General features: G+C 37.9%; 1 long non-coding RNA gene across 1 annotated transcript; it reads left to right on the top strand.

Annotated features, from left to right (window-relative positions):
- Positions 1–927: 927 nt before the first annotated feature.
- Positions 928–27721, top strand: LOC118607829. The gene is made up of 4 exons (XR_004952868.1): positions 928–1137; positions 16467–16633; positions 19250–20395; positions 22050–27721. It is a non-coding gene; the product is annotated as an uncharacterized LOC118607829 (long non-coding RNA).
- The last annotated feature ends 227 nt before the right edge of the window (positions 27722–27948 follow it).

The raw sequence follows: 27948 nt of genomic DNA, 5'->3' as shown, positions 1-27948 counted from the left end.
ACACATAGAATAGCCAGCTAACAGCTAAAAGACATACAATTAATAATGCCTGGTATGTCCAAAGAAATAAAATACAAGATTAAGAATTTAGTGGAGAACTGGAAAGAAAACAACAGGTTTTGTTTTATGTATTTGAAGTTCTATTATTAGGTACCAAAGTTTTAGGTTTGTAGCACACCTGATAAATAGATCCTTTAGTTGTAATGGAACATCCTTTCTTACTTATCTCTGAGCTTTTTTCTTAAAGTATATTTTGTCTAGCATTAATGTACCCATTCTAGCTTTCTTATGCTTACTTTTGTTTGTGATTTTTTTCATACTGTTATTTTACACCTAATCATATCTTTAAATATAAGGTGTCTCTCGTATAAACAGCCTATAATTGAGACTTAGTTTTTTTTTTTAATTTAGTCTGACAGTCTACACTTTTAATTGATATGTTTAGATCTTTTTAAATTTTTTATTAATTTATTTTGTTTTAAAGTTGACACTCTTACTCTTCATTTTCGATTTTCCCATCTCATTTCTCTGTTCCTACTTTTGTGTCAATTTTGTGTTTATTGAACATTTTTTATTATTCATATTAAGTTCCTCCATTGGCTTTTTATCTGAGGCTGTTTAAAAACAGGTCCGCACATGCTTTGACATTCTTTCTTTCAAGAGATAAGATTTATGGCTCTTCCCAGGATTCTGGGTCAACCACATGACTTTTTAATAGAAAGCAGCAGTTTGGCTGCCACATTCACGGGCTGAAATTACCATCAACTGTCATTACCAACTGCCACCGATAGAGAGCGCCATATTGGCCCTCCCCTCAGTCTTCTTTCCACATATTTCATTGGTTCTCAGCGTCCACCACGTGTCACTTCCTTTCAGCTAGAAGCACTTCCTGTAGAAATCGTGAATTACAGATTGACAAGAGACAAGTTGTCTCAGGATTGTATTTTTGGGTGTGTCTTGTTTCACTCTCAGTTTGGAAGTATACTCTTTTTGCACATAGAATTGCGCGTTGACGGTTTTATTTTTATTTTTTTACTCTGGTTGTAGTTCTTTGTGGATACTATTGAGAAGACAGCCATCTTCTCAAAGCCCATGAGGATATCTCCCGGTGGAATGTCGCGTGGTTTCTAACAAGAGGTTAGTTATCATTTAAGTCACTATTCACCTATTGATAACGTGACCTTATTTCTCTGGCAATATTGGTGGAAATACATTTGTTCACTTAATTAATCTTCATTTTTCATGTATGTATTGAATATATAATATGCTAAAATATTTCAAAAACGTATAGATGTTTCAATTAAAATTAGTTTATATAAATTTATATAAATAATTTATATAAATTAATCTTACAATAACAATAAAATAAAGCAAAAGGAAAAAGTGCTATCATAAAAATAACAGCCAAAAAATGAAATTTTCTTTATTTATTATTAAAATATATATTTGAATAAATTATATACAAATTATAATAATTTAAGCATGTTTCCAAGAACATGCTCAACATCTTAAAACTTTTTTCCTTATAATTGGTTTTCTGGTGCTAATGTTGTCCTAGATAAGGATTTGTAAAAGAATAGCAAAAACTTTTAAAGAAAATGAAATGACATTTGTATTACCTGTAGCAAAAATTTTATATCTACAGTAATTACATAATATTCCAACAATATCCAGCGTTCACAAAACATTTTGTATACAGTAGTTTATTTATATAAAATGAAAGTTCAAGTCAGAATCAATGCAGTAACAATTTATAGACTATGAGCGAAAGTAAAATGAAATGTGTACATATGTATGCTTAATATGTAATAATTTTGGTATTTCAAATAATGATAGCTTATTTAACAAATAGTATTTGTAAAAAAAATCAGGACAAATACAAAAAAGTATAAAAGACCAATAAGTATATTAAATATGCTTAATATTTAATGTAAATTAAATAAGATAAATTTTATATTTTTACCCCAGTGTCAAATTATGAAGAAGTTTAAAATGTTAACTCTCCTTTTGGAAAATTTGACACTGTTCCACAAATTTTAAATTTGCATGCCTTTTGCACAGCAATTCCACTTCTAGAACTATATCTGACACAGCTACTTAAGCATGTGCTGGGTGGGCGGGGAGGGGAAGGTGTGTTCATCACCATTTGAGGGTTCTGTGGTCCCAGCTCTCTGTCCATTCCAGTTAGGGCTGTCCATGCCAGGCTCCCTTCCCCCTTTACCAACTGACTTTAGAAGGGCAGTGGAAGTGGAGAAGCTCTCAGACCCAGGAGTAGGGGTGACCTGTCCCAAAGAGAAGGACTAGTCAGTTGAACCATCCCCTCAGTCCCCCACCCCCACCAGTCCAGATGGGGCAAGGAAGGCCTTAAGTCATTTCTGGTTATGCCATGTTGCTTTATTTAATTGCAAAAAACAAATGCTCCCTGTGGGGTCACAGCTGTCTGCCATGGAGTGTAGCACCCTCTATACCCTCGATTAAACCTGAAACTGATAAAAAAAAAAAAAGTCTATATCCATAAAAGGCAAAACAATCGTGAAATTATAGTGTATCCCTATTGTGACTACTATACAACTTTTATAATCAATTTGGTTAATCTATATATACTTACAAAAACATCTAGATACACTACTAATAAAAAAGTAAATTATAGACTTTCAGATAAGTGCACAAATGTATATATTATTTATGTAAATGTATACATATATTTGCATTTTCTAATATACACATTTGATGGCAGATCATGATTTCTTTTTGAAAGGGGTATGCATTTGCATTTTTTGGAAGTTTTACATTGAGTACGTGCCATATTTGTAATTAATAATATAAAAGCCAAAGAAATAGTCACATGATGGCATATTACTAAAAGTTATTTTGAAGTATCTTTCATTCTGCTTTTTGTCTCTGTAGAAGTGCCTTTTCTGGTAATTTCATGTTAATGGAGTCATACAATATATGGTCTAATTTGTTTTGCTTCCTTCCTTTGGCATATGTTTTTGAGATTCATTCATATTCTAGCATATATCAGAAATCGGTTCCTTCTCATTGCTGAATTATAATTTCATTGTATGGTTATTTCACTTGCTGTTTACCCATTTATGAGGTGATGGAGATTATAGTTCTTTCCAGATATTAATTAAAATTAAAGTGGTTATGAACATTTTTGTAGAAGTCTTTGTATGGACATAAGCTTTCATTTCTCTTGGATAAATATCTAGGAGTAGAGGGGTTGGATCATATACTAGTGTCTGTTTAACTTTTTAAGAAACTGCCTAAATGTTCTCCAAAGTTATCGTACCATTTTGCAGTCCTAGCATCAATGTAGGAAGTTTTAGTTGCTCCATATCCTCTCCAATTTTTAGTTTTGTGACACTTTTAAAACTTAGCCATTGTAGAAGGTGCCGAATTGGTATCTGTGCATTTTATTTGTGTTTCCTTGAAGACTAAAGTTGTTGGAAGTTTATGTGCTTATTGGATGTTCTTTAGTGAAGTACTTACAAAAGATAATTGTCCATATATTTAAAGTTGTCTTCTAATCATTGATTGGAACAATTCTTTATATATTCTGGATACAGATCCCTTTTTCAGATGTATCTGTTCTTAATATTTTCTTTAAGTCTGTGACTTGTCTTTCATTTCTTAACTTTTAGGAAGAGAGGTTTATGTAATTGATGAAATACAATTTCTCTCTCTCTTTAAAATCCTGTCTAAGAACGCTTTCTCTACAGAAAAGATTTTTTTCTTTATGTTTTATAGATTATACTTTTATATTGAGGTCTAAGGCCGAGTTCAAGTTAATTTGTGTAGCGCGAAATTCATGTCCAGATATGTTTTTCCATGTGATTTTTCAGTTGTTACAATATTTATTGAAACAACTCTTCTTTCTCTCATTAGATTAGCTTGGCACCCTTGTCAAAAATTAATTGGCCATGTTTCTAGACTCCTTATGCCCGTACTGTACTCTCCTCAATCTTGGAGCTTTGTAAGAAATCCTGAAATCAGGTAGTAAGGATACTTCAATTCGTTTTTTTAAAATTTCAGCTATTATAGATCCTTTACACTTTTATGTTAAACTTAGAATAGTTTTGTAAATTTTTACATAAAAAGTCTGCTGACAGTTTTATTGAGGGTGAGTCTGTGAATCAGTTTGGAAAGGACAGATTTTTTTTTCAAGCAATGATATAAAAATAAAAGTTTATTAAACTGTTTTTTCTACCATCAATAGGCATTAGAAACTACCATAGTTGGTCCGGCAGGGAAGGTGGGAAGGTGTAAGACAATATCAGACATGCAAATACTTAATATTGGGACTAAGTAGTTATAGTTTTCAAGGACTAATCTCTTCATACTGTAGAGTTTTCCAGTCCAAGAAAATTTTGTATCACAACATTTCTTTAGGCCTTTTGTTTTTCTTGGTAATGTTTGTAGTTTTCACTACAGGTTTTGCATACATTTTGTTAATGTTTCCCTAGGTATTTTGTGTTTATTGTACATGATAATGTTTTAATTTCATTTTTAATGGTTATTTGCTGGCGTGTAGGTGTGCAATTGGTTTTTGCGTATTGAGCTTGTTTCCTACAAATTTGATAAATTAACTTTTTAGTTCTATTTCCTTTTTTTGGTATATTCCTTCAGATTTTCTGTATGTATGATAATGCCATCTGTGAAGAAAAGATTTATAAATCATTTTTCCCAATATTAATATATTTTATTTCCTTTCCTTGCCTTATTAAACAATTAGGACCTCTATTTTATTTTATTATTTTATTTACTTATCTTTATAGTGACATTGGTTAACGAAATCCAATAAGTTTCAGCGGTACACCCTAAGAGTAAGGCATATATATATTTAAACTGTGTGTCCACTTCCCAAAGTTAGATTTCTTTCTGTCACCACATATTTGACCCCCTTTACCCAGTCTACCTCCCCGCTCTCCCCACTCCCTCCCTTTGGTAACCATGAGTCTATTGTCAGTGTCCACGAGTCTCTGTTTGTTTGTCCTGTTCATTTGGTGCTTTTAGGTTAATATCCCACATACAAGTGATATTATGTGATTTTCAACATTTTCTGGCTGGCTTATTTCGCTTATCATGATGATCTTGCGGTCCATCCATGTTGTTGCAAATGGCAGTATTTCATCTTTTCTTATGACTGAATAATATTCCATTGTATATATGCACCACAGCTTCTCTTGGCCAGTCATCTATTGTAGGACACTTCGGTTGCTTCCATGTCCTGGCCACTGTGAATAGTGCTGCTATGAACATCGGTGTGTAAATATCTTTTTGGATATGGGTTTTCAAGTCTTTGGGGTAAATACCCAGTAGAGGGATTGCTGGATCATATGGTAGATTAATTCTTATTTTTTTTAAGGAGCCTCTGTACTATTTTCCATAGCGGCTGTACCAGTTTGCAGTTTCACCAGGAGTGTATGAGGGTTCCTTTTTCTCTGCATCCTCTCCAACATTTGTTGTTACTTGTCCTGTTAATTATAGCTATTGTAACAGGTGTGAGATGGTATGTCATTGTGGTTTAGATTTGCATTTCCCTAATAGCTAGCTATATTGAGCATCTTTTCAAGTATTTGTTGCCCATTTGTATGTCCTCTAAGGAGAAGTGTCTGTTCAGATCCTCTGCCCAATTTTTGATTGGATCATTTGTTTTTTTCTTTTTATTGAGTCATATGAGTTCTTTGTATGTTTTGGTTATTAGGCCTTTATCAGAGGTGTTGCTTGCAAATATATTTTCCCATTCAGATGGTTGCCTCTTTACCTTGTTGATGATTTCTTTTGCTGAGCAGTAGCTTTTTAGTTTGGTGTAGTCCCATTCATTTATTTTAGCTTTTACTGCCCCTACTTTTGAGGTCAAATTCAAAAAATCCTCTTTAAGTCCAAGGTACTTGAGTTTAGTTCCCATGTTTTCTTCTATGCATTTTATTGTTTGAGATCTTATGTATAGGTCCTAATCCATTTTGAGTTAATTTTGCTGTGTGGTGATAGAGAACAGTCTAATTTCATTCTTTTGCAGCTGGCTTTCCAGTTTTCCCGGTGCCATTTATTGAAGAGACTTTCCTTTCTCCATTGTATATTTTTGGTTTCTTTGTCAAAAATTCTTAGCCCATATAAATATGGGTTTACTTCTGGACTCTTCATTCTCTTCCTCTGGTCCGTGTGTCTGTTTTGCTGCCAATGCAATGCCATTTTGGTTACTGTCACTTTGTAGTATAAGTTGAAGTCAGCCAGACTGATGCTTCCAGCTTCATTCTTTTTTCTCAGGATGGCTTTGGCAATTCTGGGTCTTTTGTGCTTCCATACAAATCTGATGACTTTTGTTCTATTTCTTTAAAAAATGCCGATGACATTTTGATGGAGATTGCATTAAATCTGTATAATGCTTTAGGTAACATGGTCATTTTAATTATGTCGATTCTTCCAGTCCAAGAATACAGAATATCTTTCCATTTCTTTGTATCTTCTTCAAATTCTTTTAATAGTGTCTTGTAGTTTTCATTATATAGGTCGTTCACATATTTCGTTAGATATATTCCTAGATATTTTATTCTTTTTGTTGCAATTGCAAAAGGAATTATTTTTTCCACCTCTTTTTCTGACGCCTATTATTAGAGTATAGGAATGCTATGGATTTTTGAACATTGATTTTGTATCCAGAAACTTTACTGTAGTTGCTTGTTTCTAGTAGTGTTCTTGTGGAGTCTTTAGGGTTTTCTATGTAGAGAATCATATCATCTGCAAATAGTGACAGTTTTTTCTTTCTGTTTTCTATTTAGGTGCCTTTTATATCTTTCTCTTGTCTGACTGCACTCGCTAGGACCTCCAATGTTATATTGAATAGCAGTGGCGATAGTGGACTTCCTTTGTTCCTGATTTTAGAGGAAAGGTTTTTGGTTTTTCACCATTAAGTATAATGTTGGCTCAGGGTTTGCCATAGATGACCTTCATTCTGTTAAGGTATTTTCCTTCTATACCAGTTTCGTTAAGTGTTTCGGTCATAAATGGATGCTGTATCTTGTTGAAGGCTTTTTCTGCATCTATTGATATGATCACATGATTCTTATTTTTTAATTTCTTTATGAGAGGTATCACATTAATCGATTTGCGTATGTTGAACCATCGCTGTGCCCCCGGGCTGAAGCCCACTTGATCGTGGTGTATAATCTTTTTAATATATTGCTGTATTCGGTTCACTAGTATCTTATTTAGGATCTTTGCATCTGTGTTCATGAAAGATAATTGGACTGTAGTTTTCCTTTTTTTGTGTTATCGTTACCAGATTTTGGTATCAGAGTAATATTGGCCTCATAGAATGAATTGGGAAGTATTGCCTCCTCTTCGATTTTTTGGAAGAGTTTTAGGAGAATAAGTATATTCTTTGAATGTCTGGTAGAATTCATTGGTGAAGCCATCTGGTCCTGGTCCCCACTTTTTGGTGGGGTTTGTTGATTGTTTCAATTTACACACAGCTTTTCCAGTCCTCCTTGATTCATTCTAGGAAGATTGTGTGTTTCTAAAAGTACTGATCCATTTCCTCTAGGTTATTAAATTTCTTATTATATACTTTTTCATAATATTCTTGTATGATCCTTTGTATTTCTGTGATGTCATAATTTCTCCTCTTTGATTTCTGATTTTGTTTATTTGTGTCCTTTCTCTTTTTTCTTTTGTGAATCTAGCCAGGGGTTTGTTAATTTTATTAACCTTCTCAAAGAACTAGCTTTTGTTGTATTATTTATTTATTTGTTTTTGTTTTCAGTTTTATTAATTTCTGCTCTAATTTTGATTATTTCTTTCCTTCTGACTTTAGGCCTCATTTGTTCTTCCTTTTCTAGTTTTTCGAGATGAAGCATTAGGTTGTTTATTTGGGCTCATTCTTGTTTTTGGAGATAGGCTTGTAATGATATGAACTTGACTCTTATGACTACTTTTGCTGTGTCCCAAAAATTTTGATATGTTGTACTATCATTATTGTTCATTTTTATGTATCTCTTGATCTCTCTTTTTATTCTTCCCTGACCTAGTTATTCTTCAGTATCATGTTGTTTAATCCCCATGTATTTGTGGTTCTTTCTGATTTCTTTTTGTAGTTGATCTCTAGTTTCAAAGCATTATGATCAGAGAATATGGTTGGTATGATTTGAACCCTCTTATTTTTGTTGAGGCTATGTCTTTGTCCCCGTAAGTGGTCGATTCTTGAGAATATTCCATGTGCACTAGAGAAGAATGTATAAGCAGCTGTTTTTAGATGGAAGGCTATAAATGTCAATTTTATCCAGTTAGTCTACTATGTCATTTAAGGATGTTATTTCCTTATTGATTATCTGTTTGGATGATCTGTCCATATCCGACAGTGGGATATTTAGGTCCCCTACTATGATAGTGTTTGGTCTGTTTCTCCCTTTGCTTCTGATAGTAATTGTTTTACATATTTTGGGGCTCCCTGATTGGGGCAATAGATATTAATAAGTGTTATGTCTTCTTGGCACATGATTCCCTTTATAATTATGAAGTGTGCCTCAGTATCTTTCTTTACCTTTCTTATTTTGAAGTCTGTTTCCTCTGATATTAATAGCACTACTCCTGCTTTTCTCTGAATGCCATTGCTTGAAATATCATTTTCCTCCCTTTCATTTGGACTCTATATTTGTTATTGGAACTGAGACATGTCTCCTGGAGGCAACATATGGTTAGGTTTTGTTTTTTGATCCATTCTGCAAGTCTGTGCCTTTTTATTGGTGAGTTCAATACATTTACATTTAGGGTGATTATTGAAATATGAGGTCTTCTTATATTCATTTTGTCTTTTGCTTTATGATAGCTCGGTGTTTCCATTGCTTCCTTGTCCTTGTGTTTCTGATTTTTTTTTTTTATATTTTGGTTGGCTTTTGTGGGTTTTGCCTCTGATTCTTCTTGTTTTATGTTATATACTTCAGTTCTGAATCTTCAGTGTGTGGTTACCATTACGAATATGAAAAAGTTATAAATATACAGTCGTCCATTTTCTTCTGTGTGTGCCTTTTCTCTTTGCCCTTTTGCAAATTTGGATCTTTGAATCCCCCCCTTTTCAGTTATTGTTATCTCAGTTTGTCCCTATGTATGCTGAACTTTCATTACTATCTTGCTATAGCGATTCTTTCCTTATTATTTAAGCTTATAATGTCCTGTTCTTCGTAAGGGTTGCACTCCGCTGCTTCTACGTGCCTGATAGTCACTTTACTCCTAATTAGGTAGATTTTTTTTGGTCATTTTGTTTTAGGTGAGCTGACCCCTTTGAGAATTTCTTGTAGTGCAGACCTTGTATTAGAGAATTCCCTCAATTTTTGTATGTCTGGAAAGGTCTTAATTTTCACTTCATATCTAAAGGAGTGTTTAGTTGAATACATTATTCTAGGCTGGTAATTCCTCTCACTTAATAGTTTAAATATTTGATTCCATTATTTCTAGCTTGTAAAGTCTGCTCTGAGAAGTCCAATTATAATCTAATGGATTTTCCTTTATAAATTACCGTTCTCTTCTCCCTGGCTGCCCTGAGAATTCTTTGTCGTTGATTGTTGGTAACTTTATTACAGTGTGTCTTGGTGAAGGCCTTTTTGAGTTGAGATAGTTGGGTGTTCTGGCGACTTCTTGAATTCCAAGCTCCAGCTCATTCCTTAGATTTTGGGAAATTCTCGTCCACTATTTGTCCGAAAATGCTTTCTAGTCCCTGCTCCTTTTCCTCGCCTTCGATAATGCCCATTATCCTTATGTTTCCTCTCCTGATGGTATCAGCTAGTTCTTGAATTTCTCTTTCATTCTTTTTCATACCTCGGTTTCTCTCTTCCTTCTGATTTATTTCTAGATTACTATCTTCAATATCACTGATCCTTTCCTCCATTTGGTCGACTCTATTTCCCAAGCGTGCTATTTCATTTTTTAACTCATGCAGCGTGTTTCTTATCTTCAGAAGCTCTATTCTCTTCTTGAGGGTTTCAGTCTCCTTGCTCTGCTCATCTAGGTGTTTTTCCAATTGCTGGAATTGTTGCTATGACTCATTTCAGAACTCATCGAGTCTTTTCAGAAGTACCATCCTGAATTCTCTGTCATTTAAGTCACATATGTCTATGTCTGTAAGCTTTTTTTCTGGAGATTTTTTTCTCTTTCTTTCTGAGATGGCTTGCCACCTTGGTTGTTCATGGTGTTTAATGGACTATTTCTCTGCCTGGGCATTAATGGAGTGTATTCTGTTGTTTTTCCAGAATGAAGATTAATTATATAAAGTCTCTCTAGCCTGCTACAAAGAAGGTATTTTTCTTTTGGTTTCCAGTAGGTGGTGTCCAAGCCTCTTGGATCCCTGCTTTTTATATAAAGCCTAAATAATGTTTTTATATGGTTATTATTTTCTTGTAGAGATTTAATCACACTCACTACTCTCAGTTTCAGTCCCTGTCAGTGTTAGCAAACGGTTTCATCAGCATTTGCTCAGATTCTTCTGGGACTCCGTGGTGATCAGTCTCGGAGGGTATGGGGGGAGCGGCCCTCTGGGCTGAGAGTTGGGGGCTGTGGCTCAGCCTCGGTTTTGCAATGTCTGTAGTTTTCCTTTTTTTGTGTTATCATTACCAGGTTTTGGTATCAGAGTAATATTGGCCTCATAGAATGAATTGGGACGTATCGCCTCCTCTTCGATTTTTTGGAAGAGCTTTAGGAGAATAAGTATTAAATCTTCTTTGAATGTTTGGTAGAATTCATTGGTGAAGCCATCTGGTCCTGGACTTTTACTTTTTGGTAGGTTTTTGATGATTGTTTCAATTTTCTTACTGGTGACCAAGGACCTCCATTTTAATTTTGAGTAGAAATGAGAAGACCCAATATCCTTGCCTGTGTTCCCAAACCTGTGGGAAATTATTCAGTCTTTTCCTTTAAGATACTATGCGAACTTTATATTTTTTATTGATTTACTTAAGATGAGGCAATTCCTTTTTGTTGCTGGTTTTTAAGATTTCATCAACTTGCACCTTTATAATTGCTGAGTTCAAGTGTTTGTAAATTATCCCTCAGCAGCAGATTTAGAACAGGGAAGCTATCTTAAATATTTACTGGGACTATCCCTCAGGCTGTTTAATACCACAGAATATTGACCATTTTTTATTTATTTAATGTGTCTTCCAACTATGCCCATTATTATATGTGCACATATGTTAAATAGGAAAGCGCACAACTGTGGACTCTAGGTGTCGTTACAATTAAATGTTATGATGTTTAGGAAACGGTTTTATAAACTATGAGAAACTATGGAATTATTAAATTATACTTTTACTCAGTAAACATTTAACATTCCATATATCTGAGTTTATTTAAGATTTTAGTTTGATTGTTATTCTCAGTATGCAAGGTGATAGGAATTTGGGAATAAGGAAGACCTCCTTTTAGTCATCAGAAATAAGTTATGCAGTTTTACTAAAATCAGTGGAAATAACTAGGGCTTGAAATGGGAATAGATCAAGGGGAAAAAAACCCCAAAACTGTGCTACATAGTATTCAATAGTAATATCTAAGCTGAGAAACAAAGCATTTTTTTTTTTCAGAAACTTCAACCATGATATATTTTATCCTCTCTAAATTTTACCTGTCTCTACTACTTAGCAATTATTTCCTGGGCAGTCATCCTAGACTGTTGCTAAGCAACGACTACAAGCTTGTTATCTTCTCAGTTTACCACTTGCTACCCAGAATTTCTTGCATAACTGTTTACCAAAATACTGCTTTTTATTCTAAAAATTAGTAAAGTATGCTTGTCTTCTAGAATTCATTATAAAATTTTTTTCAGTGTATTATAGTCTTTAGGGAGACAAAATTAAATTTTTGGGTCATTGACTCAGAATTTGTTCAATTTGTAGTCACTTTTTCAGAGCCCGCCCGCGCGCGCGCACACACGCACACACATACACACACACACACACACACACACACACACACACACACACACACACCCGACCCACCCATTGTGAAAAGGATCTATCAAAGAAAAAAAGACCATATCACTATGTGACATATGGTTCTCCTGATTTGATTCAGCTCGTTTCCCTGTAAGAGATGCTTGCCGGAACTGGATCAAATCTACTTGTTTTGAATACACTAAAAGACCAATTATGAACACTGGTACAGCATTTTATAATCTTATTTGTAGTTTTATTTTCTATTTTATAAGTTTGTTATAGTTTATTTTTCTGTGGAAGATCTAAATCATACTGACTTGTTTGAGTAGTGGTAATGATACTTGTAGTCATAGTACAGGGGTCCAAACCTTGGGTTGAGGCTTAATGAGTCCTTAAGCATATAATTAAATTTCTGCAAATCTCAACATGCTTTATTGGCAAAGTGGAGATAATAATTATGCCTTCATAAACCTGAGAAAATGTGCAAATATTTGCAAGCCTCCAAAACAGAGTTTATTGATATATAACCAGCCAGCATATTCTGATGATCAAGGTCTTCTTCCTAGAACAGGGAAACACCTTTTCTCCCCTAACCTTAATTAATTAATTAGTTATTTTATTCAGGTAACATTAGTTAATAACATAAATTTCAGTTGTAAAACAACCACTGTATTTTTGCTATGCTGATTTCAAGTTTTATATAGTCCTGACTATTTCAGTTATAGGAAAATATTTTACTTTCCTCTGTATTTATTTAGGTTTCTTTATTAAGCAGAACCTGAAGCATATATTTTAAAAGACTGTCCTTCTGTAGATGCTTTCATGCTTTCTTTGTATCACAGAACAAGTCACTCCATTAGTCTTTATCTTTATAATTTGCACAGTGAAATTTTCTAAGATCCAAAATGAATTTAGAATTTGGGGAGTACAAAATTTATTTTGATGTGTTCAGATTTTTATCATTTTCTTTTCAGAACTATTCCTCAAATATCTAAAATGTGATAAACAGTTATTTATCTTTTTAATTATTTTCATCTCTTTAAAAAGGTGACTCAAAATATATATTTTGATATCATATGTTAAGAATAGATAGTATTTTTTCCCAACAGTCAACTGTTTGTTTTAACACTATGTAAAAGTCATCTTTTTAACCCACTAAGACTGGGGGTTTTACATGTATAGCTTAAAATTTTATATATAGCAAAGTTTATTTCTGGGCTAACTCATTTTACTGATCTATTTATATACTATTACCATCCTTTTGTTTGGATTAGATAATAATTTTATTATATATTAGCTGAGGTTTCTTAAAATCTCAATTTCCAAAATTCTATTATGCTTCCTTTCCTCTTTATTCTCATTAATTTTGTATTCATTTTAGTTAATGAGAAAGTAATCTTATTGGAACAAAATGCACACTTTTCAAAAGAGGTATTTGTAGAGCAAATTGGGCAGCAGGGTAGGAAAGGAGAGTCAGTAACCACTTTTCAGAAAAATATTCTGTTCCTCATTTATGTACTGGGCCTTCTTCCATTAGAGAAAAAAAAAGTACAACTTAATAGAGGTGTTTCCCCCCAAATACCTGAGTTACTAAAATATTGCACTTGCCAGGTCATAAAATAATAAGTATCTAAATATAATACTACCATTACTTAGCTCAGTATAATTGTATCCCTTTAAATGTTCTTTTAGGAATAAGGACAAAGAAATAAACCATGCTACTGTTTTGGCAATTAAATTGTAGCTCATAATGATTTAACTCTCCTGAGATTGATACATAAAGATTTCTGGATATATAAGAGTTACAGTTTTATATTCAGCAAAGAAAAACTGACACTTATTAAAATGAAAAGAAATCAGAGTGGTGTTTCCCTTTGAAATGTTACCATAAATGTTACTTTTTCCTCTGTAAGCTAGACAGTTATTCACTCAATTATACTCAGTGAGTAAAGCAGCATTAAGGGGAAAGAAAAGAAAAAGTGATAATCAAGAGAGGTTTCTGCTTAAAGAATACTTTACTCTCAATTGTAAGATATCTACATAAATATTTTCAGTGCATACTAGAATGCAGTAAATGCCAAAATGAAAGAGTCACTGGAGTGATGGAACTTTAGAGGAGGGCAAAATTGCTGTCATACAGCAATCTGGTATGAGTTCATTGTTGATTTGGCCTTTGAGCTACACGTTGACAGATGGTTTAGATTTGGGGTTGATGAGATGGCATCACTGGAAGAATTGAGATAAAGCCACTAGGTACAGACACTCAGTATATGTTCAGGGAAAACTAGGTAAAATTTTTGGCTGGAACATAGAATGTGTGAGAAAAAAAAAAAAAACAGTAGGCCATAATTTTGGAAAGACAATTGGAGGCCAGATGGCAGAATATCTTGAATACTAGCTATTAGATTGTAGATTTTATTTTGTTGTTAATTTGGAGCCAGTGAAGTGTTATTTTAAAGGTGGTACTATGAGCAGTGCTATGCTTCAGAAAGGTTACAAAACAGATTATCTTTCTAGATAAGCAGTTAGGTTGTGTATTCATAGTACCAGTGAGATTCTAAGATTGTAAAATCTTAAATCACCAGTTTCAGAAAGGTTTAGATAATCTTATCTTTAACCAGTGCTCAGAAAAGTTCATCTACTAAGTTATTTCTACTTTCCTGCTGTAATGTTTAATGTCAAATTGATTTTTTTCTTGTTTTTTTTCCTTTATTTAAATAAAAATATTAATATCTTTTGAGAGGAGATACCAGAAGTATATAATCCTTGCCCCCTAGATTATTAGAATAACAGATGTGATATGAAATACTAAAGATTTCTAGTATACTACAGTAATTATAAAAGATATTATTTGAACATAAATTTGTGTTGAATTTGCTTCATATATCACATATTTTTCTCAGGTATAGTTACAAATCAGTACACCTTCAAGATACCGCTGATACACTAAGATTAAGGAATTTCACCATAGGCTAATTCAGTGTTTCACATGAAATTATTAGTTTTATTTAATTTAAAAATAAAATTCATACTCAAAAAACCCTTCATTTTATTTATTATGTGCATTATTTATTGAATTATTGAGACATGTGGTTGGTTTTTATTTCGATAAATAATAAAAATGTAAATGAAGTTAAGTCAGTAATTAGCTTGAGTACTCATGCATTAAAAGAAATGACTAAAGAAGCAGCAAAATCTAGCTGTAACTGTTGGTAGTCCATTAATGGAAACCAGATCGGTTCTTAGTGATACAAAATCTTGTTATATTGTAATAGCTAATGGATGATTTTGATTAAAAGCCAAATGTCTAAACACCTTAATAATGCATTTTATTTAAGCGTAACATAATTACTGTATAAAATCCTGTAGCTTAGGAACTTTGGAAACTGACAACAAATCAGGCTTTGTAATTCTTAGGCAGTGAAGACATTTTCAAGTTTAATGTTTATTAATTTTGCATGTGTGAAGTTGCAGTTGCTATTGTGTACTTGACCATTGACTTCTTTTCAATTGTGATGCTAACATACAGAAATATATGGAAGTTATACCAGACCTGGTAATGGATTGGATACAATAGATGAAAGAGAAGTGTTAATATCAACCACTAGATTTTGGCTTGCATAACAGAATGGGTTCATGGCTGCTTTCTTGTTCAGTTAGGTTACATAGATTAGGTGGTTTATAAAAAGCAGACATTTATTTCTCACAGTTCTGGAGCCTAGAAGTATGAGATCAGAGTGCCAATGTGGTCATCATCCAGGTTGAGGATTGTCTTTTCCTCATATCATGTGGCAGAAAGAGGGTGAGAGAACTCTGTGGGAATCAGGGTACTAATTCCATTCATGAGTCTCCACCCTCATGATCCAATTACTTCCCAAAGGCCCACCTCCTGGGTAGAGATGGAAAAAATGTCATTGGATGTTGAAATGTGGAATTCAAAAGTGAGGTCTGTGACAGGAAGGTGTATTTTGGGAGTTATTAGTATATAAACTTCTAATTTTGAAAGCATAAAAGTAAACTAGACTGCTCAAAAAGGCTGTGAAAAGAGAAATTGGTATCCTGAGATTGAGGCGTGAGGTATTTATTCACTTACTGGCCTTGTAGAAGAGGTTGATCTTGAAAAAAAGACTAAGGAAAGTCAGCCAGAAAGTGTAAAGACATTCAGAAGAGGGATGTCTCAGCAGCTAAGGGAGCAAAATAATTAAAAGTACTACTGATATTAGGATGGAGAAAAGTTAAAGATAATAATATTTAACATGTATTGCACGATTACTGTCTTCCTAGTACTAAGTATTTTGCCTGGAATGATTCGTTAGTCTTCAGTAGCACCATGAGGTGAATACTATTATCTTCATTTATAAACAAGGAAAACAAGGCTTAGTGAAAGTAAGAAATATACTCAAATTAAGACAGTAGGAATTGGTGCATGTGGAATTGGAAACCAGGCAGTATGAGTCCAGAGATTGTATGCTTAGCCTATATGCTCTATTCCATCCAAGTGGTCTAAAAATATACTCATTGAATTTTTCCTTATTCATGAAGAACAAACAGAGTTAGTCTAAGCAGAAAGGACTGACGGCTGTCAAAGGTGTGTTCTCCTCTGTACACACACTCGAGGTTACATTGAATGATGGATGGAGATGATACTGACTTCCCTAGAGCCTCCAAACTTGAGTCATTTAAGGATCCTTGAGTGACAGGAGAACAAAGTAAGTGATATTACATATGTGATTTTTATTGGTTTTGATGCTGTGTTGAAAAATTACACTCCAGTTTTCCTTTAGGAAATTATGCATCCCAAGACCTCAGTTTAGGGGGTTTAAGTAAGATAATCCCATCCTCATTTCTACTAGGGTTGCATACATCAAGCATATCAAAAAGGGTGTCATGTTTAATTGCCAGTTAGATTGATTGATATTGGCTTCCTTGACATATAAAAATCTATTTTAAAAAATTTGGAATTTTCTCTTTAAGATAGAAAAATTTCTTCTAAATCTGCTGCCTTGCTTTCTTCCAGAAGGTTAATTCCTTGCAAATACTGTGATTTGTAGGAATTACACCATTATTCTTCTAGAATGCTGTGGCACATCGAAGCAGGAGCATGGGCTCAAGAATTCCACAGCAGATTTAGTTGTGGATTCAAGGCTACTGTCTGGAGAGTTTAATTGAGGACTGTGTCACACACATTAGTAATCCCCATGTTATTTAAATTAGGTAAATTGGTTCACATTTGGACATTATTCCTCTGTGTGATAGAAATCTCTAAGAGCACCCTCAGGATAGATGATTTCTTAGAAGTCACAGAAATCAAAAAAGATGTTAAACTCACAATTATAGTTTTATTATAGTGAAAGGATCCAGATTAAAATCAGCAAAGGGAGGAGTTCAGGTGACATCAGGCACAAGCTTACAATTATTCTCTTCCTGCGTTTTTACCCAGACAGTGCTAAATTCTTCCAGCACTGAGACACCTCAGTCATGTAAGCATGGAACATCTGCATCACTGACCTGAGCTCAGTCTTCAGCCCCCACAGAAGTCAAATTGGGACAACATGCCTCAAAGTCCTGGGCATACAAAATCACACCTTTACCAATATTACATTCTTAGCATTATCTGGTATATACGAACACACTCTTTTCAGGAAGGGTATTTCAGGGACTCACAGGTTACATCCCAGGAGGTAAACAAACACTAGTTCTGAAGACCTTAGGCAAATATAGGTCTTTGGGTTAATCATTGACTACACAGTACATGCAAATGTTTTTGTTATTTTTGGCCTGTATAATGTCTTAGTGGTTTTTGTTGTATATAAAAATTATTTATGTCCATTTAGTTTTTATTTCCATTTTATAAAATACTTTGATCAATTCTAATAAATTTCAGATGCCCAACGTTGCCTGCAGTATATGCAATCATATGTATTTACACATCTAGAAGATAGTTATCTTTGAGTACTTTCTGATATCACTAGGCCTTATTTCTTCTTTTTGTCTAATTAAATTGATTTGAAATTCTGGGAAAACTATTAGATGATGGGGGTGATAACTTTCTCATTGCTAACATAAATGAGGAAATAGACAACTCTTCAGCATATGTAACAAATTTAACATGATAGAAAAGAAAATAAACATTTTTATGAGTTATTGTGACTACATACTGAAAAATGTGACAACTTATGCAATTCTCTTTCAATAAGTGATAAAACACAAAAAAGTAATATATATCTAGGAAAAAAGTAGGAAATGCTTCAGAAATGAGAAGAAAAATCAATTAAACCATGGTAAGTGGTGAAACAATAAACAAAAAACAGACAAACTAGAAAACACTAACAAAGACATGACAGTAAAAGTTAAATGCAAATAATTGTTTGGACATCTGTTCTTCGCTCTGGCCACTGTCCAGTTCCAAATTTTCTGGTGGTTCTATAAGAAACGACCCCAAATTTCAGTCCAATTTAAAGCAAAGCTGACATTTCCCTACACTTCAGGGGGAAAAGTCTCATTCCCATCAGTCAGTCCTCCATCAACATGGCCAAAGTGCTTGGTCTAGGGGTAAGTCCATAATATACATTAGATCAGTATGAAGTATTTTCTTGACATTGATGGAAAGACAAGGGTTTTTTCCTGCTTCATTTGTTAAAGTTGCACAAGAGAACAGTTGCTCTCAAACTGACTGCACAATAAATCCCGGAGGGAATTTCTAAAACTCCTGTTACCCAGGTCACGAACTACATCAAGTAAATCAAATTTCCTGATTTATAAAAATCTGTACCACATTGTGTTTACAGACTCCCCAGGGAATTCCAATTGACAGGTGAAAACCCCTGGTATAGAGAATAGTAATTCTCAATTTATGGTATACAACTGAATCACTGGTAGGCTTAATAAAATCCAGCTTGTTTAGCCCAACAACACCATACCCATATATGTATAGGAGATATATGAAATTCTATTTCATTAGCTATAAGTGGGTAGGCCTGGAAATTTGTATCTCTTAATTGGCTAGGTGATGCCGATTCTAGGATCATACTTTGAGAACCAACAGTCTGAATATGACAGTGAGAAAAATGGTTTGCTTTTAAAGAGAGGAAAACATTAAAAATTAAAAAAAGACAAATCAAGGCAGACTAAACTGTTGCAGGTACATATCATTGAGGGACTCAGAGAAACTTGCATTTCTTGGAAGATCCAGTTTATGCCACTTTTACTGTTTATAGACCAAAAATTAAAACTCACATTTGTCAATATGACTAGTGGTGATATATACTATGTTGTGTGCTTATAGTAAATCTCACTGAAGCTTGATATTTTTCATCTAATTTCAGCTTCAGTCCAAGGAAAAGGTATTTAAATGTCTCCTACTGGGCAAGAAACAAAATGAGGATCAAAGGAAATGATGTTCCCCCAGCCACAGCATAAATAGATGGCACAGCCAAATGCATGGAGACCTACAAAAGCAGAAGCCCAAATAATGCTTTTGAAAATGTTGAGGAGAAGGTGTCACACCAGATTGAGATACCTATCCTATAACCTTCTGGGCAAGTAAATGATATACGACAGTAATTCTGAGAGTAGAGTAATATGTAACCACAATTGCTATGTGGATGGAGGTGCGAGCCAAACGACCTAGCTGACAGGTCAATGTCCTCTCTGGGACTAACCTGAGGCTACAGCCCTACGCAGCCACGATGGCTTTGTGGAGATTTTTCGTCTCTCTGTGTACCTCTTCGGGAAGAGGTAAACAAGCACGGAGGTTGCCAGCAATCAGTGTTCGGAGCGAAGGGGTGGTGGATCACAGATAGATGCAAACCTCTGCATTGCTCTGGATGTTGAAAGCAACTGCCCTCCCCCCGCCCCCCCTCATCTTTCTCTAAGAAGACAGTTTGGCCCCAGACGTCAAAGGCCCAAACAAGTCTAGCAGTTACCCTCCTCTTCTAAAGTGAAGTACTCCCTTATCCCACCGGAGACCTGAACAGAAACCAGTTCTGCGGGCGTACGCTCCCCTCTCAAGCCAGAGAGGATCAAGGGAAGAGGTGGACAACATTGGGAAGCCTACACTGAGAGGCTTTTGCCAAGCAGGCGTTCTCCCCAGAGCCATAGAGAGGATGCTTTGGCTTTCCCCTGGCATCAGGCCAGGCCCCATGGCCTTTAGAAAGTTGGCCACGTGAGGGCGGCTCAACCAGATAGTCATGGCAGAGACAGTGAGCGGCCTTTCACCTTGTTGAGTCAAGAAAGTCTCCTGGACATGTCCCTGGTCCATAGACCCCTGCTCAAGGTTGGGACCCGTGTTTGTCCTGAAGACCATCCATTCCGACATTTTTCCGTGAGAACAGCCAGAATGTGCTGACGGAAGTCATCCATGTGGCAGTTGCTGCGTGCACACCGACGCCCTCTGAGAAGATACTTTGGCGGCTCCAGCGTCTCAGGACTCCTGGGATTCAGACCAGACCCTCTGGATTCCTGAAGGCACAGTAAGTAACATACCGTGAGACCAGCTCAGCTGGATAGGCACTGCAGACACACTTCTGTGTCCTCTATTTTTATAAAGTAATAGGTTCCTAAATTGCTTGTTTTGTCTCAAGGTTTTTCCATATTTACTCCATGATAATACTTGAAATTGTTTATTACATTATCTCTGTGTTTAACAGACTGTCTCAGACCCTGAGACAACTCCGAGATCTTAAATGTTCCGTCGTTTTTTTGCATACTTTAGGGTTTATGTTTGATGGGATGAAGTGGTATTTGACTGTTGCTGAGGCTATTACTCTTCAGTGATCAATGGAGTATCTCTTTCATCACGTCGGCACAGTTGATATTATCTGTTATGCTATTAAGGAGCATTTTAATTCTTAGCATGTTTTATCATAACTCAAGGCTTTTTAAATTCAAACTGTACCCCCGTTTTTTTCTCAGAATTTTTTTTTAAGTACATCTGAGGTCAGGTCTTGGATTTTGCATTTCTAACAAGTTCATAGTTGATGTGGGTTTACCTGCTTTGGGATCAACCAGTTTACATCAAGAGCTACCATATTTATGTAAGTTATCTGAGAATTAAAGCCACAATAAATTGGTACCTGGGGATTTCTGGAGAAATGGTTGAGGTTCTAGTGTAGGGAATGTTATATATTGACATATAAAATACCCAAAGACATCTGTAATTAGTTGCAGCTATGCACTCAATTAGGAAATGTAATAACTTTGTTTTGTGATAAAATGTTGGAAATATATTAATTTTGCAGCGGTTTACAGAAAGTTTCAAAGGTGTGCCTAAGAGAAATAAACCTGTTCATTTAGATTCTTACTGATTCATATAATTAGTTCCTTAAAGCTAGTATTTACTAATTATATGTATGGGACTTCCTAGGACAGATTAAAAAGATACTGATGAAAATATAATGCTATATTTTAATGCTAAAATATTTTAAAACTTTTTAAAAAATATTTGAAAGAAAAAAGTTAAAGTGACATGTTTACATAATATGTTGCATTTGTGTCATGGTGAAATGCTTTTTGAATATACTGTATACTAAAAAAATGTTTTTAGTTTTTGGACATTGAAAATAGATGTTAATATTGCTCTTATAACCATTTTTGGTATGCTTTTATAATTGTTCATTGGTTTTTGAAAAGTTGATAAATTTGCAGTGTAGGCTTTTACAAATTAGCCATGAGTTATTCACTTGGAAAATTCATGTTCAGCAGATTGGTTTTCCACAAGTTGAGATAAAGAAGGACTCTAGTGGATATCATTAGCTTTAATTGCTTAAAATCATTTCATTATTTTGGAGAACTGTATAACAGATTTTTGGGTGGGAATTGCCCTTCCTGCAATCTAAAATGATGAAGTTTGCATGAAACTAATCCTATCAGCATCTCCACTGGGTTTGTGTAAACTAAGCAAATCCTGATCAAAGGATACCATAATTCAGATACCCATTGGATGGATTTATAATGGCTTTGGTTGTAGCTTAAGGTGTATTAAAAAAAAAAAAAACATTGGGAATCGTATTAATAGAGTTAATAGAGTAGAAATATCTCTTTTCAATGTGCTGCTTTACTTTCTTCTGGAAGGTCAATTCATTGCTACTGATTTGATTTGTGGATGTTCTAATGCTTCTATTGCAGGATACTCTGACAGAAACAGGACATTGAGGTTATAAGCAGGAAGTAGCGTTATTGGTGTCGGCACTGCATCAGTGGATTCACATCTAAAGGCTGTGTTCCGCAGCAGGGCTTTCCCTTTTATACACCTCTTATACTTCCTCATAGTTACAGACTTGCATGTCCTTTCTATATAAGGAAAGTGTATTTTGATTGGATGGCGGGCCGTAAGGGGTGTGACCGATGAGGGCTGGTGGTCTGTCCCATGTCAGCTATTACACTGAAAAGTCCCTTGCCTATTATGGGAAGGGAAGTGAGCGCGGCCTCTGCTACCAGTTTCCCACTTTGATGCTCGTGCCCAAGATTGGATCAGAGAGCATCATCTTCATCCTGTTTTTGGTCTAAAGGCTGATATTTCCATACTGTATGACCTGACTACCTATCCTGATTGCCTCTTTACATTTATAGTCTCAGGGTCACAAACAGTCCTTAAGGATATGTTGGCCATCTTGGTGGGGTGTCGCCGTCCTCAGGCTTCTGCAGCAGGTGCATTAGTCAGCTTCAAGTGGGGCTGATGCTCTTTTGATCTGCAAGTCCAGTCGACATCTTCTTTTGGAGGGTTAGTCTGAGGGGCTCTGTGGAGTCTAAAATGCACTCTTAGTCTGCGGCCTCTGGCTTAAGCCTGCTATGGTGAATCCAAGGCATTATCTCAGCAACCTTTACTGCAGTGAAGGTGGACAAGATAACTGAACGAGCCCCTCCAAAGAGGTTTTAAGGGTTGGAGATTCCCTTCTTTGACTCACACCGAATCTCCTGGCCTAAAGGAATGGGCCTCAGTAGTCAGACTAACAGGCAGCCTTTCCCTAACCTAGTGGTCAAGAGCCTGCAAAGTAGGACCCAGGGCTTATAACTGCCATCTCAGAGTCAATTTGCCTATTTCCTTTAGGTTTCCTCGCATTCCCTTGATGAGAAGGGCTGGTTGCCCATACAGGATCTCATAGCTGGAGAACCCAGTCTTCTTGGTTCGGGCCGACCTGATTCTTAATAGTGCCGTGGGGAGGACTTTGTCTCAATGTAGATAGATGTGTCTCCTGACATAGTTTTCTCAACTGAGTCTTAAGGGTCCTGTTCAAGCTTTCTGCCTGTTCCGAACTCTGTGGTCGATAGCCAGTCAAAGGCCTTTTGTCATGCCTGTTCCCATACTAGGGCCTCTCATTTGCCCCGCTTTGTGGCCTCCTAAAGGGGTTTTGCCAAAACAGAAGCTAACAGGTCTCGACCCATTAAAGTCACTGGGCAGTCAGGGAGGTATAAGAACTTGTAAATGACTTTGCAGTCTCCCAGGTTGCATCATCAGGGCAGCAGGAAAGGGCGATGTGTCTGGCTGCCCATAGCCCCCACAATGGTGGCCCGTCTCTATGAAAGGGTGCCTACAGGTTGAGTCACCACAGAATCTTCTGCCACTGTATCTACTGTAAAGTCAGTGGGTTGTCCTCTTACAGTCATTCTGCCCATAGGCTCCTGGGGGCCTAACAGAATGGAGCCCAGTCTGGCCTACTCTTCTCCATAGTCTCTCAGGGAAGCCAGGCCGACAAAATCATATTCTGGGGCCTCAGGTGTTCGCTGTGTCAGCTGGTACCATCCTTGGAACACTTAGCCTCTTCATCTTGGGCCTAGAGCTGGCTAGTAACTGCCCAACCATTGTGGGCACTTGTTTTTTTAATGATCCATTTGGTGGCAACGAGCGCACTGGTCCACCTCCAAACTCATCTCTGAGTGAGTTGGTTCTTGCCATCGTCTTCTCCTCTGGCCTTGGCCCTGGCCCTGGCCCCGGCACCAGCCCTTCGAGGCACCTGTCCAGGAGTGTCCTTATGGTTCTACCAGGACAGCAGGGAGCACATCCACTTTCCTTCTTATTTTTCGGTCTGCCTCCCATCAGGCTTCTTGGTCTCGGTTAACGAACACTTTTGTTGGACTTCTAATAATTGACTGGTGTTCATACAGCAAAGCCCTCCAATTTTTGTAATTTCTGCCAGATGTCCCCTTGGGCCTGACCGACAAAAGCTGCATTAACCATCCTCTGGTTTTTGGCTGCCTCTGGGTCACAGGGAATGTAAAAGCAAAACGCCTCACATAGCCTCTCATTCAAGTTGGCTTGGGCATCTCTCGGGTCCCTGGAGTACCTCCAAGGTCTTACGCATATTCATGTCTTTCTTCCCTCCTCCTTTTAGACCACCTAGGAGGGCTCCTGATAGTGCTTGAGCATCTGAAGTACCCTGTCCTCAATTGGGATCCCATTGGGGGTCCTCAGGAATTGGTTTTGGGCATAGTCCTGAGTGTTTAAGGTCCCTGCCAGGGCAAGTTCCTCTAGCCACTTTAAAGTAGCCTAGGTGACTTGCTGGCATTCTTCTGTTTTGAAGAGGGTCATGAGGAGCTAGCTGGTGGCAATTGGCCCAGGTGTGCTTATGCGTCTGGATGATAGATTGCAGTAGATCAATCATGGCCTGAGGCTTCTCTGTGAAGGAGGGAGTATGATTTTTCCAATTTAAGAGGTCAGAGATGGTGAAGGGCTGGTACACAAAGGCACGTTGGCTGCCCTATATGTGACCATCCTAGTTATAGTATATTGGGCCCTGTGTTTCACGCAGGGGTAATTGGAGGGCCTCTCCTCTAGAGACTGCTGCTTTTGGTCGGGTTCCAGAGGTGGCGGAGCACTTGGCAAGATTGGTTTCTTTTCCTTAGGTTAGGATTTGGAGGTCGCAGTGGCCCAAGCCAACATTAGTCTGAAGTTCTCTTTTAGACAGGCTCTCAGGCAAGGGGGTTAACTCAGGACCACCTACTGCCAATCATCAATATAGGGGAACTGAACTGGATGACTGGGATCCCCTACAATAACCTGATAGACCCTGGCTATGACTGCCTTTTCCAGAGGTCCCTCTGATGATCACGCAATATCAAATGAGAGCCAGTCTATCTCACAAAAAGTACGAAGTTTCGGGGGGCGGGGAAGGGGTGAGTTTACACCATAATTCCTGAAAAGCCCTTCTTAAAACTCTTTCTCGTACATCGTAAAGGGGTGTACTTGCTCCCTTGTCCACCCATATTCGACCTGCCTGACAGTAATGCACATACGCTCAAGGACTCACTTAGCCCATCTTTGGCCACTAACCCCCACTGGGAATCTTTCCTTATAAGGAAAGTGTATCTTGACTGGCTGGCAGGCTGTAAGGGGTGTGACAGACCATGGCTGGTTGTCTGTGCCATGTCAGCTTGTGATACTGAAAAGTCCCTTACCTGTTATGGTAAGGGAGGTAGGCTTGCCCTCTGTACTATGTTTGATGCAGTAACAAAGACAGCATTCGATTTTCCCAACACTGATGTATGAAAACTAGTGCATGTTTTAGTACACATAATTTAATCACTGCCCCTACTGTGCCCTAATCATTCAAAAAGATTTTTAAAAAAAGTATCTACTCTAAATGGTTTTGTTAATATAAAACAATTACAGGCATACCTTGTGTGCATGGGCTTCACTATGTTTAACTTCTTAATTCTGCGTTTCCCATGAATGAATGTGAGACACTAAACCAGAAAAAAATATTATAACTCACGTTATTGCAATCTTTGTTTTACTGCAGTGGTCGAAGTAGACCTGTAGTGTTTTCACTTTCTTCTCCATTATAAATGTTGGTGAAATTATACCAAGTGTTATTATTGAAATATCTCTCCTACCTTTATAATCCTGCACCCTGCTAGCGGGCTAGTACTCGGTGACGGCCCTCCTGGCAATATTTCTGATGCCTTCTTTTCAAGGGACTTAACAGGAGACCACAACATCCATCCCTAGAGAGTTACCCCTTTTCTCATGAACTTTCCTTTTAACTCTGACTTCGGCACGTGTGTTGAATTCTTTCCTGACTCTCCGCCACAGGACCGTAGTATTCTCTGGGCGCAGGGCTTGGTCTCCCCATATCTGGGTGGGGATTTGTCCTGTCCCGCATCAACTTTTCTGGAGCCTGGAAGGGACCGAAGGACATGACCTCTTCCCACCCAACGTCCGCATGGCTTTTCTCACCTACGATAGGCTAGGGTTCATCTCCAGGCGCCATGCACATGAGCCGGCCGTGGGCAAACGGCTGACGCCATTTCCGCGGGACCGCAGGGAGACTTGTTCTCTGCCCGAGCAGGAGTCCGCCGGTCCTGTCCACTCTTCCTGCTTCTCTTGCTCTAAGTTCTTCGACCTGGCGTCACCGTCGGGGTCGGAGAGAGGACCTGCTGAGGGACCCTGTGCGACCTCCAAGTTACAAGACTGCACAGCCCCTCTGGGCCAACAGAGGACGGGTGAGCCTCCGCGGGGTCTCCCGTGTTCCTTCCTCTTGACCCCTTGACTTTCGTCTGGGCCCGGGCGCTCACAACAGCGGAATCATTGGGCTGTGGAATGAAGTCCGAGCTCACTCCCCGACCTCACGCGCCCCTCGGGCTTTTTCTCCTTTCCTCCCCTCTCCAGGGGCTACTCTCGTGGGGAGGAGGTGGGATCCCGCTAGCAGCTCTGCGGATCTCTCCTTGCTGGTCTCTTAACCTGTCTGTCCTCTCCTCATTTCTCGATTGGCTCGGGGACGCCTGAGCGATGTGAGACGGGGCCCAGACTGCTCCGAGCTGATGTTACTTTGCTTGCAGTGGTCTGAAGTGGAACGGCTCCTAGACCGTTCATAGGTAACCCGTTTCTTGGTCACTGTGCTGCAGAGCAGAGCCAAGCAGCTCCCTGCCTGTGATCTATGGAAAGGCAGCCCTCGGTGCAAACAGAAAGGGCCCCGCAGAGTTGGGTTGGGTTCCGCAACCGCTGTCGCATCGCAAGGCTACGGCAGCTGGGTCCGTTTGTCTCGAACCACAGCGGTCTCCTCTGAGTCTTTACAGGCTCCACCAGGAAAGAGACTGGGAAGCGTGACCAATTCCTGTGAAGCCGTGGAATATCTTCCGCTCTTCCTCCGGACTCTGGAGAAGTCCAGCTGTCCCTGGGAATCAAAAACACTTTTCTGAATAACTGATTCCTTTAGCCGGGCGTCTCGGCCCCCAGTCTCTCTTCCAAAGGCTTGCATTTCCTGTCAGTAGCTATCTTTACCCTGAATTCACACGCGACCATGGACAAGCAGCGCCGTCGTCAGTTGCCTGTACTGTACATTTTGACTTTTGTCTTTTCAACCTTTTTGCTAAATCCATGCGTTCCAGGCCGTGAGGCTTCCGCGCCGCTTCTCCCTGCTAGAAGGACCTCCTGTTTGTTCTCCGCCTCCGGGGCCCTTAGAACAGGCTTCCGGAGATTTTTATTCCCTGTAGGCAGGGACGGCGGCCCTATCTCAGCATTGAAGAAGTTACAGAAGACAGACCTTCCTCCCTCAACATCCCCCGAAGTATAAGGGAATAAAATCTCTGAGGGGGGAGAAAGTAGGGAGGAGGCAAGAGAACGAAAAATGTCAGGCCGCAGTCGATGTTGCGTTTCTTGCTGTGGTCAGAAGCGGGCCGGCAGGGTGTTCTCGTTTCGTCTCTATTTTCAATTTTTGCGAACTTCTCTCGAGTGTTATTGTTGAAATGTCTCTCCTACATGTACAGTCCCGCTCCCCGCCAGCGGGCTGGTGCCCGGCGACTGCCCTCCTGGCGATATGTCCGATGCCGTCTTTTCAAAGGGACACGTTGAAGCAGGAGCACGGGATCCAGCTTCCGTGGTGAGATGGCTTCTCTCATCTGAGAGAGGCTGGGCTTCATCTCCACGCGCCATGCACATGAGCCGGCCGTGGGCAAACGGCTGACGCCATTTCCGCGGGACCGCAGGGAGACTTGTTCTCTGCCCGAGCAGGAGTCCGCCGGTCCTGTCCACTCTTCCTGCTTCTCTTGCTCTAAGTTCTTCGACCTGGCGTCACTGTCGGGGTCGGAG

The sequence above is a fragment of the Rousettus aegyptiacus genome, unplaced genomic scaffold (genome assembly GCF_014176215.1).
Source record: "Rousettus aegyptiacus isolate mRouAeg1 unplaced genomic scaffold, mRouAeg1.p scaffold_m13_p_9, whole genome shotgun sequence".
Taxonomy (NCBI): domain Eukaryota; kingdom Metazoa; phylum Chordata; class Mammalia; order Chiroptera; family Pteropodidae; genus Rousettus; species Rousettus aegyptiacus.
Note: the sequence above shows the minus strand (reverse complement) of the source record. Positions and strands in the feature narration are given on the sequence as shown.